The sequence below is a fragment of the Artemia franciscana genome, chromosome 18 (genome assembly GCF_032884065.1).
Source record: "Artemia franciscana chromosome 18, ASM3288406v1, whole genome shotgun sequence".
NCBI classification, from domain to species: domain Eukaryota; kingdom Metazoa; phylum Arthropoda; class Branchiopoda; order Anostraca; family Artemiidae; genus Artemia; species Artemia franciscana.
Window position 1 is genome coordinate 13065149 of NC_088880.1, and position 9917 is coordinate 13075065.

A 9917-nucleotide genomic window follows, 5' to 3' on the forward strand; every position below is an offset into this window, starting at 1 on the left:
GATTTTAATACTGAAAACAATACCAGAAGCAGGCCTTCCGCATTCTGACCATATACGCAACTTCTATTCCATATTCCTCGAAATCCTAAGACTTTTACGACTATTCTCATATATGACAGAAAAACTGCATAAATTCTGCGTAAAACTTCGATTATATTTTTGTCCTTATTATTGCTTTAATTGTACTTTTAGGTTGACCATTTCTTAAGTTTTATTCTTTTTTTCAAGATTTTCTGTTTTTACGGAGATTGTCCTTATTACTATCGTTATGCTTTCAATTTCTGTTACAATTTATTGTATTGTTTAAGAGTCTAAAGCTCTCAAATTTTTGAAAAAAAAAAAACAGAAAAAAAATGTGGACGACAGATAATTCTTAAAGAATTTTATGAGTTGAAACATGTTCAGTGATTGTTTCAGTGAACACATTGTCAGAATTTTGTTATAAGATTGTAATATAAGATTATCGTCTTACTACCACAAATATTGTAAAAAAATTTCTATGGATAGTGCGAAGAGAGGGCTAATGTTCCACTGTTTTGTTAAAATTATACTAGTTTTTTCTTTCTTAAATCCTGTGAAAGAAGGACTCTTGGAGCAGTTAGAAAATATCACAGGCCGTCGCTTTCACCTTTAATTTCACAGAATTTTGCATTTTCCGTGCAGCAAGAGATTTATTTTTTAGTTTTAGTACATTTGGAGATAAGAGTTTGATTTTATTATACTTTGCAAATAACACAAAATGGTTTTTCAAACATCTTTATCCCCAAATGAACTAAAAGCTAAAATCATTATTTTCTTGCAACCAGAAAGTTTTTAAGACTAAAATAAACAAAAGCATGGCTACACGGCATGAAGATTGACATTAAAAATATTTAGAAAATGTCACTTTCCGTCGCTTTCATTTTAATTCAAAGGAATTTCACTTTTCCAGGCAGCAAAAGAATTTTTTTTAGTTTTTAGTACATTATGAGATAAGAGTTTGATTTTATTATACTTTGCAAATAACACAATTTTTTTTTTTGAACACCTTTATCCCCAAAGTACTAATAAAATTTACGATAATTTTTTTTTTTTTTTTAATTTTGTACGATAAAATTTTCTTACATAATGGTACAAAAGGGGGGGGGGTATATGCCCATTAGCTGGGAAGCGGATGCAGGTTATTTTATTTCAATTAATTTGTACTTTTGGTTCAACGAAAAATTTTTCTTAACGTCAAAATGAAATATTTTTTTCTCCTGATGAATAGGACTCCAATTTCTACACGGGATGCATAAAAAAAGCGATTAAACTATGGGAACCGGGGTATTCTTAGATCAACCACCTTCCTTCACTTCACCAATTGGTCTCATAGAAACCCAAGCTTTCTAAAATTTATCACATAAGTAAATAAAATTACATAATTTTTCTTCTTTCAAGGCCTAATATCTGACCAGGCCTTGCCCTCTTTCCTTCTTCCCCAGGAAGCTCTAAAGTACCCCCTAGAATGGTGATACCGTTCACTTTGGGAGTCCATAATTTTACTTTGCTTTTTTTCTTTTAAAACATACCTGCAAACATCTAAAAGTAGCTTTTAATTGCATCCCTATTGTCCAAATCACAATCATCCTGTGTTCCAGGATCAGCCATGGAAGATATATAATTTTGGAAAACATATCATATGAACGTTAGAAAAGAGAGAAATCTATTACTTGAAGAGGTTTAGGCAAATGTCAAGGTCAGTTCACCTTTTTCTAATTTTATTTTCGATCCATGTGTGTAGTATTTGCCTTCAATCTGTAGTCAATAGATATTATTTAAACAAAAATATTGTCTCTTTGACAAGAATGTAAATAATATTATTTAATAACAAAAAAAAGGAAAAAAAACCGTAGCTTAGACATATAGCGGTGAAATTGGGAGGTTAGAGTTTAAGATTTTTAGCTAGTTTGGTTAAACTTTCAACTACGCCTTACCTGAAAAATTGATATATCTGGCTTTCTGACCTAGACTATATACCAATCCGATTACTATCTTAAGCAACTAGTATTTACTTGGATTTATATTTTCATTTTTAAACTTTGATATGTTGAAAACCGATTTTGAAGAATGAGTGCGAGTTAAATCGGAAAATTAGAAAAGATGAAGTATTTTTAACTTAGCAACCGGTGATCGGATCTTAATGATACATTATTGAATTTTTGCCTAGGCAGTAAAGAAGTTTCAAAACACACTGAAGCATATTCATGATGTGTTTTCTAAAAAAATTGTCCCCCCACCCAAAAGAAAAAATAATTCTAGATTCAGCCTTGCCTAATTTACATTAAATTAGGAGTGACAAAAAAATTAAAACATCTTGAATAATAGGAATATTTTCATTAATAATAAGGACATTGTGTTTTTGGGTTGAAATAAGATTTATACCTAAAAAACAGACCCTTGATGTCATGATGATATTTTTGCTGTGTTAAAAAATGCAAAGAAAAATTATATACTTACTCCTGAAGTATCCTGCCACTGGTAACCATTGGTCCAGTAACCGTTCCCAGTCTGGGAAAGAATGAAATCTTGAAACGTCTACTGAAGATTTTCCCCAGTCTGGGTAGTGTCTATCCAACACACCATAGAGCAAATATATTATACATGATATTGTTATCGCTATCCATTGGGCTACTTCTAAAAAATAAAGAGACCGAATAGAAACGAGTGACAGGGAAGGAACACATATTTCAAAAGTTAAACACGAACAAAATAATTTTCAATTATGAATTGTTTTTTTTTTACATTTTTTTTTATAAGTTGTGAAAATGAAAGTTCCAGGGATGGATCTAAAGACTAAAGTATGTCCTGGAAAGGTATTTGAAGTACCTAATTCAACTTTTACCTCTAAAGGCACCTGACCTTTGATGACCTATAAAAATATTCACATTGATGAAGTGTACTTTTGAATTTTTCTATTCCAAAAAACAAAGGGCATCCAGGTTCAAATTCTTTTACATAGATGTATCCATTGAACATCTGGGTCTTCTAATTATGGGTTATAGAGTAGGTACTTTGAATAGAAGAAGGCACATGAGAGATAGATCTCTGATGTTTAAGTGGTATTTTGAAGTCTTATTTTTTTATGTGTCAAACATTCACAGGTCTAGATAAATATTTCCAGGTAATGGAGATTGTCCCATACACAGGGTTTAAATACATGTCCTTTGCTGTGAAAATCAATGACCAGTAGTGCTAATTTATGAAATTTTGGATGGGAGATATTTTTCACTGTGTCTTTTTTCAATAAAATATAAAAACAGGTTATGTCTCAATAGAAATACTTGACAAAAGTATTTTTCTTAATCTACAGGGTGGGTTAAAAAATAGTTCTTATTTGAAAATTTGAATAAACTTGCACTGAAAATCAAGAATGTTTAGCATATTTTCACATATCATACACTATTAATTGGGAAATTTGATTATACCCTTGGCATTTCAGAAAGAGTTTAGAAATGTCTTTCAAGAAGTTGTATAGCAGAACAAGAGCTAAGAGCTCATATGGCACTTGTGACGAGGTCGGAAGAGCCAAAAGCTCATCTGTTGTGAGCTCTAGCAAAATTCTAAGAATCAATAGATTGGTTTAAAAGGAAAATCAGAAATTTAATGCCAGTTGGGATTTAAAATAAGAGCTCTGATTCACAAGGTCCTTCTAAATATTAAAATTCATTAAGATCCAATCACACACTCGTAAGTTAAAAATACCTCAGTTTTTCAAATTTGTCCTCTCCCTTCAGCCTCGCAGATGGTCGAGTCGAGGAAAACGACTTTATCAAGTCAATTTGAGCAGGTTCCTGAATCACCTACGAATTTTCATCGCCCTAGCACATCCAGAAGCACCAAACGTGCCAAAGTACTGAACCCAACCACCTAACTCCACCAAACAGAGCGGATCCAATCCGGTTACGTCAATCACGTATCTAGGACATTTATGAGCGTTTTTGAAGATTTCCGGTTTCCCCCTCCAACTCCCCCCAATGTCAAAAGATCTGGTTGGGATTTGAAGTAAGAGCTCTGAGACATAAGTTCCTTCTAAATATCAAATTTCATTAAGATCAGGTCAGTTCATTAAGATCTGGTCAGTTGAGAGTCCGGTCCGGTCAAGTTGAAAGTACCTCAATTTTTCTGATTTTTCCAAATTAACAACCGCCAGCTCCCTCAAAGACAACGGAACCGTACCAATGATGTCAATCTCGTATCTATAACTTGTGCATATTCTTCCCATCAAGTTTCTTCCCGATCTCTCCACTCTAAGGGTTTTCCAAGATTTCTGTTTCCCCTTCCAGCCTTCTATGTCGCCGCATCCGATTCAAATTAAAATGGAGTATCTAAGACTTAAGTTCTTCTATATATCAAGTTTCATTAGGATCCGATCACCTATTCATAGGATACCACAATTTTAACGTTTTCCAAGAATTCCGGTTTCCCCCTCCAACTCCCTTCAATGTCACGGGATCTGGTCGAAATTTAAAATCATAGTTTTAAAGCACAAGATCCTTCTAGATATCAAATTCCATTAAGGTCTGATCACCTGTCCGCAAGTTACAAGTACCTCATTTTTTCTAATTTTTCCGAATTGCCACTGGATCTGAACTTCATTGAAGTAAGGATGCTAGGGTTGTTTTTCAATTTTTTTTTTTTTAGAAAACATTATTTAATTTTAATTCTCACAATTTAATGTAAGTTTATTTATGTATAGATATTTTCTCTCTTGTTCTCGTATTGTGCTGGCGACGGCCCTTGGACATAGGGCCGAAATATTCACACCAGGAAGAAGCGTGGGGTTAATTTTTGTGAATTTGGTTTCAAAATATGATAACTAAAATTATTCTACATGTTATCAAGTAGTCTCAGAATTGTTTTCTTAGCATGTTTTCTTCTCAATAGTAGAAAATCTAGACCTTTACCACACAAACATCTCCAAATTTACCCCAATTGTGCTCTAATACTTAGAAAACATCTAAAGTAGAAACCTAGGCCACCCAAACTAACAAAACCTTCAAATTTAAGTAGACAAGGCTAAGGCAGTTGGCATCAGTGACAATAGTGGGGAGGAGAGTGAAAAGTTGTCAATATAGGACATAGAGTAGAATATATCAAGAAAACTAAGCCTAAAATAACTAGGAACTCTGGTGCATAGCAAAAACAATTTGTCCTAACTCAAGCTTATTCTTGGACATAGATGTTAGGAACTAAGGCTAGAGAAATACCCTACAGAAAATAAAGACACATCATCCAAAGCTAAAATACAGGCCTATTGAAACATGAAAAGGCTACATGAAAAAACTACTTTGGTTTATCACAAATAGCTGAAACCTCCTTTTAAAAAGTTGTCCTGCCAAGCTAATAATTGGTACAATTCTAGACAAGCTACTTTTTGCTATTTTGGAAAGAGACTAGGTCAGGAAAATTAAACTTTAAGCATTGAACCCAGGGCAAAAAAAATATTCTGGGAAGGTATTGACAAGCTATTAAGTTAAGCCTCTTTTTACTTATAAGTTCTGTAAAATTGTCTACTTAACAGGTATGTTACCTATTGAAATTTTGACAAAACAACATTAAACCCAATTTTTTAGTTTTCAGTTTCTTTTTGTCAGATTTTAGTTTTGAAAATAGAATTATAGTAATGCCCTAGATAGCTAACTCCACATAACGAAACATGTTAAGAAAACAATTCTTACATCTTAATATGCAGAATGATCATAGTTAGCACATTTTGCATGCTGCTAACCTTTGTATTCACTTCTTTCAGTTTTTTACATTTTTCCTACCAAATTTCTGAAAAAAAAAAACATGGATTCAACAAGCATTTTTTTTTTAGTTTTAAAGCATGTGTTGAAACACTTAATATTTCAGATTTTGCTTATAGACACAACTTTAGAAATCAGAAGTGATGTCAACAAACACGCAAAAAAAAACCATCAAAAATGTTCTAATCAAGGTTGCTAAGGTTATTGCAGTGGTGCCAACACACAATCAAAAATAAATGTCAGACAAATATACATACAAATTAATTTTTTTTATATCTGGGTGACACAGCAGTTTCTCAGTCAGATGAAATAATGCAAATAAAGATGATAAATTTTTGATCAAATATGGAAAATCAGCATGATAAAAGTAAATTTTGGTAAAGGGGATTAATTTAAAGATGATTGGTAAAAATTAAATAATAAGATAGAATTTAGCTTGACCCTTGGCTGGTGCCCAGTGAACATTCAGCTGACTGATGAATGTGAGGTTTGTACGGCCCAGCCACCTGAAGCAATAAATGCTGTAATCTTGCACCCTAATCTGGTAAAACAGTCTTCCAATACAACTTGGCTAGATAACCTGCCATGTGTTCTCCTGATCTACCACTCTTGGGGATTGTTTCATGCACTGAATGTCTTAGACTTTCAAAGTATTGTTTGTGAGCCCCAGTCAAAGGATCCTCAAAATTTAAGGAATGATTCACTGTTAGGTGCTGAGTACCTTAATTGTTCAAAGTACTTTACACTTTCCAGCAATCAAAGATTACTGTTGCACTGGGAAGAAACCATTTGTATATAATCTCATGCAGTGTTTCTGCTGACCATTCTGGAACAGAAATAATAAAAGATTCTTCAGTCCTCTCAATGTACCCAAACACTGACTGCCCTTCAATAAAATGACCTCTGTCATTATTTATTTTTCTAATTTCTACAATTATCTCTGGACAACCCAATTTTTAACTGTAACTCCTTACAAAGCTTAACCACAATTTATGACAAATACTGTGCCAATCAGTGGCAGTCTATTTAGATATCCCATTTTGATCTATAATATATTCTTCTATGCTGTATCCTCAACCCATATTGCAAAAAATCCACATTTATTTAGAAAACATTATTTACTTTTAATTCTCACAATCCAATGTAAGTTTATTTATATATAGATATTTTCTCTCTTGTTCTTGTATTGTCCTGGCGACAGCCCTTGGATATAGGGCCGAAATATTCACAGAACTGATTTCCACTGTCTTGAAAAGATTTTCCCTTCTTGAAAATCATGAAGATTATATCCTGGGATGGCATTTTAAACTGCCCACCTCTAGACCTTATCTCTCTAGAGGGTCCTGAAATTTACCTACATGACAGGTCTATACCATTTGAAATTTTGACAAAACAGCATTTTACCTTAATACTCAGTTACTAGTTGCTTTTTCTCTGCCTTTAGTTCTGAAAATACAATTCCTGTTATTTCAGTAGCATTTTGAGCCATATCAATATTTTTTTTTTTTTTTTAATTTAGGAGGTGTATTTACATAGGCTATCTTTAAAACCTTATAAAATAAAATTGAGCAAAGTTATGGACCTGAGAACCATTTTTTTTTTGTATATCAATTAAGCAGAAGATCTATTATGCAAGATTTCACTTTAATAACACACATTTTTTAAAGGTCATCAAAGGTCAGGGCCCTCTAGACGGAGAAGGAGTGGAGGTAGTTGCTTCAAGATACCTTCTCAGGACATACTTTAGTATGTAGCTTCATCCCTGAAGGTTTTATTTTCCTAACCTAAACCATTTCTGAGATAGTAAGCAAGTCAATTTATTTTACCAGTTTTTCATCAGCTAGTTGGTTAACAAAAAAAAAAATCTGGGGAAGTTACTTGCCAACAAGGGTTAACAGAAGTATTTCTAGAGTAATGTTTTTTCAAGCTAGTTAGAAAGAAAGTATTACTGGGAAGAAATTAGCCTAATTGTCAGATAGTTGGATAGTTTATAAGGCAGTTTTGAAGTCAACTAGTTGACAAATTTTAATACTGCTATAGGGTTTACCAAATAATCCAACAACATAGCATAAATATTTGTCTATATGGATATTGGATAGTGCCTTTTGATATAAACCTACATGCTATTTTTTCCATTTGTCAAAGGGTGGTGTCCCCTCAAAATTTGGGTAAATGTTTTTTTTTTTAATTTCAAAGTTTGATATTAGAAAACCTTCAAAACGATAAAGCCTTTCACTGTTTCCATCGTAACACTAAATTATAAATGTTATACTTACAAAAAAAAAAGATTTAAGGAGATAAATTTATGATATTTATATGGCCTCCATTAGTTCCTGCAGATTGATTGAAGTGATGAATTATTTGTAACATGGTCTATTCAGGGTTGCTGCGAAGTTTACATTCGTACCATTTTCGGTACGTTTTAAGTTTTAGGTTACGGTCCTAAAAGTTGCAGATTTTTGTTACGTTTTTTTATTTGTGTTACATTTTTGAATAATGATTAAGTTGTACATTTTCTGAGTATTTTTTTTTCGTGGAAAAATTCCGCTGTTCCCACTTTGATTACACTGACTAGAGTAATGACAATCTTGAAATGGCATTCGTTCCGTGAACCACTCTGTATTCTGAACGAAAACATAATCTTTTTCTGGATTTTAAACAAAAGGCGTTTGGAAATTTTTATGAACTTATTTTACAATAGCTCAACATGTTAAGGTTGCGTATGAGACTTTTTTGACTAGTTTTTAGCAAGAAATTAGACAATTCATTTAACCATCAAGCAGTAAGAATATAATTAGGAAATCCGATATTTATAGGAAATCAAGCTGTGATAGAGGTGACGAGAGAAAAGTAAGCAGAAGGGGGTTGAGAGAGTTGGTAGCAAGAGCCGTGGTATCCACCGGGCTTTGGCTAAAATTTGCGGGGACAACGTGGTCGGATTTAATACTTCCCTTATTTCTCTCGTAAGGAAACCCTCCAAAAATGACGGTTTCTATACTTGTGTAATCAGTTTTTGAATTTTCTGCAGCGGAAAATTACAAAAAAAGAAACAGGTATGAAGATTTTATCAAAAATTTTTGCGAAAGATGCCATAAACCAGGCAAAGGATATCAGAAAAAGTGACTTGAAAATTGATGTTTTTGAGAAGTGCAAGGGTTAGCATCCAAGCACAACATTTTTGGCAATATTCAATAATCTGATAAGTGTTTCCTAGCGTCCAAAGAGGAGCTACCCCTCTTTGTTATAGTTTATCCTTGTGACATGCCAGCTATCTGTATTAAACCAAGCACTATTGTACCATCTCGCTAAAACAAGTACGTGAGGATGTTAAATTTTATTGTTGAAAAGAAGGAAACCTCGATAAAGCCCCTAGGCCCAGTAGGCTGGCCCTCAGTGCCAGCTCAGGCGCAATCTTCTATTCTGGTTGTGTTAAGCAAAGTTCCGAGCAACTTGAATATCCAAAACCTTATTAATCAACATGATTTTGTGGGAAAAACTTGGTTGTGCTGATAAGGTCCAGCACATTCTGGCTAAAAAGCACAAGTTAGTAATACATATGTCTGACAAACAATAAGCAGCTGTTGCTGTTGCTGCAATACTAAACAGGCTACTGTGAAAAAAATTACTACGCTAAAAATTTAAAAGGAAGTATCTGAAACTTACATCCGTTAGCTAAGGGACATAAAAATGTCAATAAAAAATCCATTTTTCGTAATTTCAAAAAGAAGTTTTTAATAAACCTTATAAAAGTCCTATATTAAGCCCAGTGTCCATTTTTGTTTTATTTGTTAATCCTATTCATTTGTTAATATATATCTGATAGTTGTTTTTTCCCCATTCCGTAACCTTTTATAGGTCTGTTAGGCCCAGAGGCAAATAGGTCAGAGGCAAAATCTGTCAAGACAAATTTACACGGGAGAAAAATTTAATAACAATGGCTTTTGCAGCTTATTAATGATGTGAATGCGTCCAACCTTTGAAAATAGAAGAGTATAATGTTTTTTTTTTCAATAGTTAGGGGGAGGGTTAAGTTTTCAACTTGTCAATAAAAATACCAAAAAAAAGGTAAATGTGTTATCCTTGAATGCATGTTTGACGGCCAATGCCAATATACCTCTTAAGGGAATATCACTTCGTCCACAGTTTATG